General features: G+C 33.0%; 1 protein-coding gene across 2 annotated transcripts in view; it reads right to left on the reverse strand.

The window, feature by feature from the left end:
- Nucleotides 1-13,433, reverse strand: part of wb (wing blister) — a 173,671-nt gene that overhangs the window by 61,227 nt on the left and 99,011 nt on the right. The window lies entirely within an intron of this gene.

Here is a 13,433-nt window from a genome sequence, read left to right on the forward strand (position 1 = left end):
TCTCTCTCTCTCTCTCTCTCTCTCTCTTCTCTCTCGCACGTTATTTCCAAATTATATCTACCGTTTCTTGCACAACTATTAATAACACTAGGTGCTACCTCGTGTTTTTCTTTCATTTTTTTCCTCTCATTGCCACTCGGACAAACACAAACTGTTTAGACCACCTATGGCTCGCTATTCCGAATGTATAGCTTCGTTTTATGTTTGCTATCATACATATGTTCGGCGTTGCGCAATAGTGTCGCGTTATTATGAGAAAGCGATTTTTATAATAGATTAGAGAGGGAAAGAGAAAGAAAGGTATGCGATCGCACACGGAGTCTGTGCACGAGATCGTGAGTCGTGAATTCACGTCCGTCTTTATGAGATAGAACTCTTTTGTGAGTTCCCTACCGCGTGTCGTGAGGCTCTCAGAGTACGATGTCATCGATCTCAGTTTGCTCGCGACAAAAGTTTGCTTCGACTCTCTTCTCACATCACGCCGTGACGCGTTAACCAGCCCAATTTCGACACGTGTTAATCGCGCGAGCGATCTGTCAATCGTATTTCATCGGGATCAAACCCCGGACGCGCATTTCGACGCATAAAAAACGAATAGTACTTTTAATTTCATTAATAACATAACAATTAATCTTTTTACTAATTTTATTAAATAATCATACATTTATATAATTATTTAATAAAATCATTAATATAATTATCATTTAATTTCATTAATCAAAATTAAGTCGTAAACTTTTGTTTTCTCGTTCGAAGAGCCGTATTTCTTTTATATTAATATTTAAAAATATTTCAATTTAAAATATAATCTGTCATTATATGCTTTTCAATTTTGTATTATTTTGTAACTTATTTTGTATTTTGTGTTCGAATTGTAATTTAAAATTGTGTTCAAATTTGTATGCTATTTTTATAAGACCGAGATTTTTTTACAAAATGTTTACTTGAATTTTTTTGTATGTATTAAATAAACATTAATAAATTAAAATTTTTTCTTAATAATTTACAACGTTCAGAATAAGAAATGAATATATCACTTTTTATATTTTTACTTAAAAATTAAATTATCGAAAAATTTTGGTGTATTTATTAGAAATCGGAAGTCGATGTAAATCACGAAATTTATTCAATTTTTACTCTCTAAAAGATTCTCTAAATATTCTGTCCAAATATGAGGTTTCAAAAATAGGCCCTATATTATAGGCACACACTCTCACGAGAAGAAAAACATGGTTCGGCATTGATTGTGTAATTATACATTATAGATTCGACTTTGAAAGCGGCATTTATCTATGAAATATCGCTGTGTCACATATTCTTTCGTAATAATTTCCGACGTCGGGAAAAGTTCCCGACTCACCTCGCATCGTCGTCGCTGTCGTCATGATTAATAATCTTCGCCATCAGCTCTAGACGGGAGCGCGTACATCTCTTCATAATCATAATGACAAGTTCAGCGATCGCTCGTCGACTATTCGAAAAAGATAACTCACTTGATATTTCGCTTCTTCATTTTCACTCGCGGTAAGATTAATCTCACGCGATCCAGAGATCAGCGAGATCCGAGAGAAAGAGAGAGAGAGAGAAAAAGAGAGAGAGCACGGAATACGGTGACTTCATTTATTCGACGTGTAACGATTAATAATAAAATAATAATCGTCCACTTGAAAGCGTTCATTCTCGTGTAAAACATCGTGTTTTTCATGCACTCACGCGATGCAACGGCTACCGCGAAGCGATGCTTGCAATTAGTCTTGGATATTCATATGTGTTGAACACACATGGGGTATTTTTCTCTATAATCTTTCTGCATATATATTCAGAAAAGGACTGCTGCAGGCAGTTCTCTGTTTTTCCAAATAAACAAATTTAATTCAATTTCACAGCAAATAATATGCGTCTCTCGCTATGCAAAGATAAATGTTTGTAAATTATTTTAAAAATTATGTAATAATGGAGAGAGAGAAAGAGAGAACTTAATAATGAAATATATTTTAATAATTAATTACAAATATATTTAATTATATTAATTTTTAAAATATATTTAATTACAATTAATACATAATATTAATTAATTTATAATATATTAATTATTTTAAATACTCTTCCAGATTACGTATTATAAATTAATTAGACGTCGATAACGATTTTATCTTCCTTCATCTTTCATTTTATTCAAGAGCCTATTAATTTAGCTTGTGTCTTCTCGCGTACAAAACGATAAATTAAGAAAAATAATTTATCTCGTACATAAATAGTTTACTTTTTTTTATATTTCCGCGACAGTGAGATCTTGTAATGATCACGTGGACAAGACGTAAAGTCTCGTGGACATGATTTTACGAGGTTGTCGCGTGATATACAAACTCCAGCAGGCGACCATCCGCGAATCGTCCACGATAAATGGCATTCGTGATATATGCACATGCACCGTGTCGCTTCATCGGCGATGGCCAGGTGCGGCCTGTTCGTGTATATTGAACGCGCCCACCGAAAATCACGATATAAATATAAATCCGGCTCGCAAAACGTATAATGAGAGGCTTCGATGATTGACGATCGAATGCATCAACGGAGGTTCTCCAACGAGTTCTGTCGCGTCGACGAGGGGCCGACATCCGACGCGACTTCCGGAATGCACTTTCGGCAAAAGTGGGACCCGCACATAGTGCATTCGAATGCACTATTCGAGAGGCTTCTAACTCGAGCGACAGATCTAACAGAGTTATGGTAATGCGAGGCTGCGCAATATTTCTGCTTAGTCTTCTCGCGTATCCGGTTTCTCAGATATTTTTACCTGGGAACAGCGGAAGTCAGTTTAGATATCTATCTCCGAGTCGCGCTTCACGATTTTGTCTCATCTTCTCCAACTTTTTTCTTTTATCTTGACAAATATATCTTTATCTCCGTAACCTTTCATTTATGTGAATTTTTTTCCCGTGGAAGAATTTTTGAAATAATATCTCATTTAACATTATATAAAAAAAATTTTTAATTTTTAAATCCTTTAATATTATATTATTATCTAATTTTTTCGGTGTAAGAGTTTTTTTATAAATTCTCAATTTTCCTAAATGCATATACGGCAATAACTCGCAAAAATAAAAATAAAAATGATTTTATTTAAAGTCGGAGTATCAAGAATCGTTCGCGCGACTATTCACAGATATGCACCTTCTGCATTTCATGTCGCGACTCCGCGACAATCTCGTAGACGCGAGACTCGCGTTGTAAAACGTCGAAACGAGAAACAATGAATTTTACTTCGCGATTATCGAGAGACAGACATGCGCCGAGGATGTTGCCGATTGATTTAGCGACGGGATTATCGCCGGAATGCCGAATGCAAACGAACGACGGAGGTGTAATTCTCGCTTTCGCGTCCGCGAATTCATTTCTTGTGGAGATCGGTAATGAGGATCCGCGAGGAAAAGATTTACGATCGAATTCATTGGCATCGACCTCTCTAACGGGTCTCTTTCTCTCACTCTCTTTCAGTCTTAACGGTCCTTATTTTCTCCTACTGACACTCGTATGATGGTATATGCATATACGTGTATGTTGCCATGACTGACGTCCTTATCTTTCTAAGTCGCAGAAGATATACGGCCAATTTGCGACTTTTCGGAGCAAAAAATGTGGCAAAAATTATTTTTACGATATCTTATTTGAGAAATAAAATTAGAGATTTATTATTTTAATTAAAATTTGTTAAAAAATATTTATTTATATTGAATAAATATTTATTAATAATATTTATATAATAAATATTTGTTAATAAATACAATATTCATTAATCAATATTTGTTAAAATATTAAAATTAGAGAATAAAATTTCGCTAGATTTTTCAGAAATATAAGTTAAAAAAAAATAAACTCGAGAGATTTCACAAGTAAATTGAGATCATCCGACGAAGAGAGCAATAAAATTAGAGATTTATTATTTTAATTAAAATTTGTTAAAAAATATTTATTAATAAATATTTATTTATATTGAATAAATATTTATTAATAATATTTCTTAATAAATAAAATATTCATTAATAAATATTTGTTAAAATATTAAAATTGGAGAATAAAAATTTCGCTAGATTTTTCAGAAATATAAGTTAAAAAAAAAAAATAAACTCGAGAGATTTCACAAGTAAATTGAGATCATCCGACGAAGAGAGCAATAAAATTAGAGATTTATTATTTTAATTAAAATTTGTTAAAAAATATTTATCAATAAATATTTATTTATATTGAATAAATATTTATTAATAATATTTCTTAATAAATAAAATATTCATTAATAAATATTTGTTAAAATATTAAAATTGGAGAATAAAAAATTTCGCTAGATTTTTCAGAAATATAAGTTAAAAAAAAAAATAAACTCGAGAGATTTCACAAGTAAATTGAGATCATCCGACGAAGAGAGCGGCGTTTGTCAAGAGAGGATAGTCTACCGATTCCATAAAGTATTCACGGCACAGGTGGAATATGTGTATACGTGACGACGATGCGTACAGATACCGGAACGGAGCAAAAGCAAGATCGACGGTATATACCGAGCACACGTTTGCGTGGGCACGGTTGCTTTTACAAGGCCCACTCGTCCCGCATACGGAGATATACAATACCTCACTTCCGCGATCGCGTCGTCCACCTTTTTCCACGGTTTTTCCGATCTTTTCTCGTCGATCGATCCTGCTCGTCTTCGTCGCGTTCTTTCTCTCGGATGCCCACGAGCATCGAAGATCGAGGCCACAAACGTAGAAAGTCGGCCGCGACTCGTACACGAGTATCTGTTCATTGTCCCTTCCCTTTTATACATGAGCTTCACACGCCCGGAGGACCGCTGTGAAGTCTCCGCGGGACTCTGAGAGGCCATTCATGAGCGAGTATGAACCAGACACGCGGATGTACGAATGAAGATACACGCGCACCAAGGCGAGATTAGCCAGATGAGAAAGAGCGCAGGTAACCGAGGACATAAAGTGTCCCATTGCGAAGATGTTGCATAATGTTTCGCGATGTCTCGTATTTCTCCGCCGGATTTTTAGGCTGTCAGAATTTTTTGAGCAAGATTACACGATCGTAAAATTGATGTAACTTAGGATAAAAATTTATTGCTTGCCGAAACTCTTATAGAAGTGTAATAAAATCTTGCTTTTAAAATTGTCGCGTTACATATTTATAGTATGACAAGAATATTCATTCACTATGTTATGGGAATTCTTCATTCATTTTTATTACTCACCGTGAAGGAAAGAGTATCGGTTTGACAATAAACAGGAAACGGTACACGCCTTCGAACTTGTTCTTCTAACAAAAGGGACCGTTATGTTGCGCTAAATAAAAATTCTAGTCTAATAATAATATTTCGATGAACGCGGATTCTCAGCCGATTTCGCGAAATTCGCTCGTGCGAGCGATAAATTCGCGCGCTATCATTAATAAGAACTTATTGATAAATACGTCACAGACTATCAGTATCCTCTACATACTTCTTGTCCATCTCGCTTTCTCGCGCCCACGTGCATCTTCCAGTCCCTATAACCGAGCGATAACACGAGTAATTATGCCCGGTCGTATGTCACCGCTATTAACGATCGGCGTTTGCATAAATCGATGATCGGCCTCGGCCGCGTCTTTTGTATCCCCAGGCATTTCAAGATGTTTCCGGTTCGCGCGGCTGCTATTATATTTTTCGCGTGGGTGGATGTAATAAAAATGAAAATTACGGGAAATTTGATTAATTATTAATAGCTGGAATTTTTTTACAATTTTATAATTAAAATATATATATTCAGGATTGAAATTTTATTTATCTCATCTCTGTGTCTCTTCATCTTTTTAAAATTTTATTGATTTTTTAATAACTTGAATATTTTAATAATTTTATAATTGAAATTGTAAAATCAATATACGATATAATAAATATTGAATATATATACAGGTACTTGTATAGGGTGTTTCTCATCATAACATCCGTAAGATACTTTGTCCACTCAAATTTTGTAAAAAAATTCCCTGGAAATTTCCTGATCTTCCCGAAATTTTTCTTTAAAATTCCAGATAAAATATAAAATTTTTTTTGAATAAGTTTCTTTATTGCATGCGCTCTCTAATATTTTCTTTTCATACGATTGCAGAGAAAATGATAAGAAAACAGATTTTTTTTTGCATATTCAATATTGATTGATTAATCCCGTCTGACTTAGAAGATAAATATCTTCCCAGTTGCTCCGGATCGCTCCGGATTTATCAAGAGATCAAGCGGGATCGAATGCTTGCGGGATGCGATTATTTCTCGAAAATTGACCACCGCCATGATCGTGAAATAATGACGGATTCTAAGACTACTACTTTTCGGGGCTACCTCTCCTTTTTCTGGCCGTCACGCCGCGTTACGCTTCCCTCTCGTTAACAAGCCGATTCGACGCTCGCCGAACACCGGACATCGGTATTAAATCAGTTCCGCTTTTTCATCAGGCAGACTCTGAAAGCACGCATTTGACTCCATTACGTAGTCCAACCTGACACCCCTATGTATGCCCCGCGGTAGTTCGCTAAATCATAACTCGGCGTAGTCTAATATCTCGTAAATACTGTCCATCCGATATCGAAAAACGCTGCTCGCCCGGATTTATCTGCGCCCGAGCGTGCTCGAGATAAAATACAGCCTGTTAGCGAATATGTAAGCTGACGCGTGTATATGACTCTATTAGGGAGCTCACGCTTCTGTACTTCTTCGCGTGAAATCTACGCATGCAAATATTTTCTTGCAGAGAATCGGCATTTTTTATCATCGTAACAAATGTGTAAAGTAGAAGAATCGGTATAAAGAATTCAAAAAATAAGTTATTAAAAATAATCTTTTATAACCAGCAAGCATCGAATTATACTTGAAAATTAATTATAAAATTATTTAAAATAATTTAAAATTAATCATTAATAAAATTTCAAGTATCAAGATATATAAAGTGATAAAGATGAGATAAATCGAATTTTAATAAATTCTGAATATATTTTAGGATGAATCGGTATAAGGAATTAAAAAAATAAGTTATTAAAAATAATCTTTTATAACCAGCAAGCATCGAATTATACTTGAAAATTAATTATAAAATTATTTAAAAGAATTTAAAATTAATCATTAATAAAATTTCAAGTATCAAGATAAAGTGATAAAGATGAGATAAATCGAATTTTAATAAATTCTGAATATATTTTAGGATGAATCGGTATAAGGAATTAAAAAAATAAGTTATTAAAAATAATCTTTTATAACCAGCAAGCATCGAATTATACTTGAAAATTAATTATAAAATTATTTAAAATTAATCATTAATAAAATTTCAAGTATCAAGATAAAGTGATAAAGATGAGATAAATCGAATTTTAATAAATTCTGAATATATTTTAGGATGAATCGGTATAAGGAATTCAAAAAATAAGTTATTAAAAATAATCTTTTATAACCAGCAAGCGTCGAATTAAACTTGAAAATTAATTATAAAATTATTTAAAAGAATTTAAAATTAATCATTAATAAAATTTCAAGTATCAAGATAAAGTGATAAAGATGAGATAAATCGAATTTTAATAAATTCTGAATATATTTTAGGATGAATCGGTATAAGGAATTCAAAAAATAAGTTATTAAAAATAATCTTTTATAACCAGCAAGCGTCGAATTATACTTGAAAATTAATTATAAAATTATTTAAAAGAATTTAAAATTAATCATTAATAAAATTTCAAGTATCAAGATAAAGTGATAAAGATGAGATAAATCGAATTTTAATAAATTCTGAATATATATTTTAAGATGAATCATAAAATCAAAAAAATTCAAATGATTACTAATTAATAAAATGTCAAGTATCAAATAAAAGATAAAACGACAAAGACGAAAGAGAAATAAAATTTCAATCGATCCTAAAAATATCGTTTCGCTACCTCCAATTCGTCATACTGGCTCTCTTATTATTTCGTTTCTCAACAGATCTCACGATGCCTATCTCTCGCATTATTATCCAGTTATCAGAAAGACATGCAGTTATCTCCATGCCGCTAACTCGACTCTCCCTTCGTCACCTGTCGCTCGTGTTTGCTCGCGCCTTCTCCAGGGCGGAACGAGCTGAAAGAATGCGCGAGCGCGTCGACGCAACCCGGTGCACTCGCCGGTGGCAGGATACCGTTGATAGGACCGGCTCCACCCTCGGGGACTCATTGACGCGGCGGAAGGTTACTGCGAGGGGTTGGGGAACGCGCGGGCAAATGACTTAATATGAAGTTACAAGGATGCTATATACGAACGATAGCCCGTAGCGATCGCGAGACCACCCAGGAGGTGATTGCCATGGAGCGGTTCTATCTAAAGGCTCGCGCGCTCTCTTCCTCGCTATGTGCTTTAATAGTGTCGGCCCCGTCTTCGCATTCCTAGATCGTCCACGCCGGCAGGAAACTCTCGCTGGATCTCTCGCCCCGGGCGTCACGGAGTTGTCTTTCGGAGAGAAGGAAAGAAGGAAACCGACGTCGAAAATAAACCGGATTTCCTACTTAGCGGAATCGTCAACCGGGTTTATGAAGGTTTCCCTTACGGAGATTTTGTTCCCTAAGTTTTTGCGCAGATAATAAACGATAAATAACGTTTACACAATTTTTGAATTATTTTAATTTTTTATAATTAAATAATAAAAAATTAAATATTGGGGTTAGTAATATAAATATAAATATATTAATTAAAATATGTAAAGACAGGATCTGAGCAAAAATTGAAAACTTCAATGATCTTTCAGATATTTATATGAGAATATGAAGATTTCTCTTTACGAAGATTTGTTCCCGTCCTAAGTTTTCGCGCTGATGATAAACGACAAATAACGTTTACACAATTTTTGAATTATTTTAATTTTTTTGTAAGTATTAAAATGTTCAAAATCATGAAAAAATTAAATATTGGGGTTAGTAATATAAATATAAATATATTAATTAAAATATGTAAGACAGGATCTGAGCAAAAATTGAAAACTTCAATGATCTTTCAGATATTTATATGAGAATATGAAGATTTCTCTTTACGAAGATTTGTTCCCGTCCTAAGTTTTCGCGCTGATGATAAACGATAATCAAGTATTCTTATTCACGGAGAATTTTTGAATTATATTTTAATAAAATTACTTCTTATTGATTAAAATACTGAAGAAAGTAGAGATGTAAGTTTGAATATTTCGCATCTCTCAATCACAGAAAGGTTTAAAATATTAAAAATCATTTAAAAAGTAAATATTGATTAATAATACCCACGAAACAAAAATGCGGTGAATAAAATTTTAATCTCGAATATATTTGAGAATTTATTATGAAATTATAAAAAAATTTCAAGTTATTGATAATTAATAAAATTTCAAGTATCAAATAAAATAATGCGACATGAAGATAAATAAAACTTTAATCAATCCCGAATATATTTGAAACTTAAAAATATGCAAGAAAAAGCAAATATCTTATTAAAGTTGATAAAAAATTAATAATAAAATAAAATAAATAAATCCTACAAAATAATTAAAAATGCATTAGATACTTTTGTTCAAAATTTCAAATAATATTAGAGAAGACATGCAACTTTATAAAATAAGTTCCTATTATATTTCTTGTAAAATACTCTCTGTCTCTCAACTCTAAACAAAAAAATCGCGCTGCATTTGATCACAATTCCGCAAATTAATCATTGTGAACGATATTTTTCACTCGCGTCTCTCATAAAATCATAGCGATACGTTTGATCTTGATTCGCTATTTCGACGCCTAGCACGTCTCAACCGCCTCGTACGCGTACATATATACATATATATTAAACTCCGTTCCATAAATTTATAAAGGGGGTGTACGTTCATTAGCTCCCCCTCGACGACAAGCACCTTCGTCGTCGATCGTCGCGTTGCGGACGCAGTCGCGAAATATCGCCGACTCGCCGTCTCGCCGATAAGTCAAAGAGGGGCAGGGCAACACATAATGCCGCTCTTCATGTTTTATGTATGAGAACGAGATTACTTCGGTTACCACCCACTTGCCGAGTGCTACCACGAGACCGAAAGCCGGGCTCGGTAAAACCGCCGACGAGAGCGCGAGGGACAATAGCGATTGATTTGCGAATCGATCCAACGCGATCGAACTACCGATATACACGAGATCGAGAGTCTTTAAATAAACGTATTGTATGCGCAATCAAGCGACTGCTTTGTTTTGTCAAGTTGTAATAATTAATATTTATGATAATAATAAGATAATCGATAATATAATCCATATGGTGTAACACGTTTGACAAAAGCGTGTACTGAGTTGATTTCATAAATAAATTTCACTGTAGAAAATTACTGAATCATTTCTTCTGAGAAATCACGAGTTTTTGAATCTAAATGAAACAATCAAATATAATATAAAATATATAAATATAGATATAGAAATTTTAATCACGTCTGACAAAAGCGTGTACTGGGTTGATTTCATAAATAAATTTCAGTGTAGAAAATTACTGAATCATTTCTTCTGAGAAATCACGAGTTTTTAAATCTAAATAAAACAATCAAATATAATATAAAATATATAAATATAAATATAGAAATTTTAATCAGAAAGAATTATACCTACATAAACATAATTAATATTAATATAATTATAAAAATAATTATAGTATTTAATTATAATATTTAATTTATAAATTTTAATAATATAATCAAAAACATAAATATATAATTATATACATAAAAACTATAAAAAATTATTTTCAATATAAAAATATTCAGTTTGTTAAGTAAAAAGCAAGTTTATGAATCAACCTATTTATTCGCTATTTGCATTTATTATCGATATTTTAACGAATGCATTTTATTTCCGTTTTTTTATATCTGTTGTATTAATAATATATATTCTTATAACATGTGTTATTATCCATCTTTTATAAAAATTGAAGAATACAAAATCAAAGCGTTGTGACATTTGATTAAAATTCCTCCTCTAGTGAACTGTCATAATCTCATCTATTTTGCATTGAGATTTTCTGAATCGATTTTAGCCCATGGATAATGGCCGGATAACATTATGGCGTTATAATCGCCTCGCTTCTGGAAATCATCGTCAATAAATTACGCACGCCCCATCAACAATAGGGCGAAGGTGCCGGATGGTTACGCATACGGTGGACAATGATTACGAGACGACGCGACGCCCGGATATTTGCATATTACCGTCATATTTCTGGCGCTACTCTAAATCGCGTCGTATCCCATTAAGGTGTCGACGGGAGCAAAGAAAAAGGAGGGAAAGAGGAAAAAAAAGAAAAGAGGAGAAACGATCGAAGTCAAAGGGTTCGACCGACCGGAAGAGAAAAATGAACAAAAATCAGCCCGGTTTCGACCAAGGTGTTTTATCAACATTCCCACGTGAGGGTCCCGTGCGTGTGATTAATGAGAATCTCCACCGAGGAAATCAGCATTCCTCGGTTTTGCACTATCGTGCATGCATCACGCTGCCTCGACTTTCAATGCTTAAGCCGCGTCCATATCGAATTCATAAGATTATCAGAGGAAATCGAACTTGGGACTCTCGAAATTATATACATATTGCTTTTATTTTTTAATCTTCTTGCTAATAATTGCTCATTAAAATGTGTATTTAAGTATATTTATTATATTTTTAAAATTTTAATTAAATTATATTTTAATTTATATTTCAAATTATAAATGCGTTTTAAAAAAAAGTTTCAATTTATCCCTCAATATTGATCATTAGATGATATCGGACAAGTGAGGAATAAATTGATACGCATTTTTAATTTAAAATATAATCTAATTAAAAACTATACATATGTATAATAAATATAATAAATTTTAAATTCGGTGTGAAGTTTGATTAAGCCGGATACGGCGGAGGTAACCGATTCCTCTTTCAAGACGAATAAAATTTGCATATCGAATTATCGATGAAAATAAATCTAAATGTAAACCCGGATGAACCGGACAAGCTCCGGAAGCAAAGTCAATAATATTAATTTCCGATATGCGTTTCGTGAAAATTCAATTTTCACGAATACATGAATTTATTCTATCCGGCTAAAAGACTGAAAAAAATCGGCATTCCGCGCGGCTACTTGATATACGTCCTCTTTGCCCGAAGCCCAGAGTTTCGCATTACGCGGTTATATCGCGGTTTGAGTAGGCGGAATTTTCTAGCATAACGTTGGGGAGAGAAAGGGAGAGCTAAAGTGCGCGTTACCACCCTGTAAATTAGCTATCGCTGTGTCCCGGAGCCGCGTGGGCGCAACGTTGACCGCTCGCGTTATTATATTCCGCGGCTGTAAATCAGCGTACCGTTAACGTTGTCTTGTGGAATCCGCATTGCGGATCCTCGCGACGTCACTTCCGGTGCTCTCCGCGTCACCCGTCACGTTTCATTCCGAAACTTCTTCGGGAGAATGTCGTTGATAAAAATATGTATCGATTGAAAATGGCCGATTATTTTGTTAGGAATTACAAAATTTATAAATGTATATATTGTATATATGAAATAAGAAAATTTAATTTGACGTAATTTTGATAGATATTTTAATTAGACACAATGCGATTTTATAACCATCATTCTTGAATTTGTATATAAAAGATAGATAATAATATACATCATATTTTCAAGATAGATATGTGAAATTTTCACAATGCTATAAAAATATGTATTATTAATATAATTTAAAAAATAAAAAAGCGATGGGTAATGCAGTCATTACATCTAGATTTTTATAAGTCATACTACAGATTCTCTTTCAGGGCACTGTTTTATTGTTTGTTTTATAATGATACTTGTTATTATCTTGATTGAGCGCTGCAACAGATTGCCGACACTTGCGGCGTATAAAACTAATTATATTTAATTAGGTAAGGGCTATTTAAAAAATTTGTAGAAGCCGCGTCGACTGAAATTAAGTAAATTGCTTTCAACTCAAATACAGATCAATTTAATGGATCTCATTTTTTTTGATTCGCCACAAAGCTTCACGCTTTTTATCTAATCGCATTTTTCTAAAAAGTAAAAAAGAATCACGTCACGTAAAATTAATTTTAAACAAATTAATTTAAAAAATTGCAAAAATTATTAATTTAAAATTGATTTAAATTAAAAACAAAATATTGCTGCAGAAAAAAATATCCCGAATGACTGAACCGGAAATCGAGCTTTTCGCTCGTCGGACGATGACTCTATGATTTAATATTTCATATAGTCGAAATATTTTTTTACGTAATTGTGAAATATTAATTACGATCTGTTTTATTAGCAAGATCAACTTTTGCGTACAATATGAGTTAAAATAATCATTTATCATATGTCCGACGCGGAATGAAATATTGCACAATATAGGATAATGACATGCGGATCTATATGAAATTTAT

This window comes from Nylanderia fulva, unplaced genomic scaffold (genome assembly GCF_048542155.1).
Source record: "Nylanderia fulva isolate GAGA-0341 unplaced genomic scaffold, ASM4854215v1 Scaffold17, whole genome shotgun sequence".
NCBI classification, from domain to species: domain Eukaryota; kingdom Metazoa; phylum Arthropoda; class Insecta; order Hymenoptera; family Formicidae; genus Nylanderia; species Nylanderia fulva.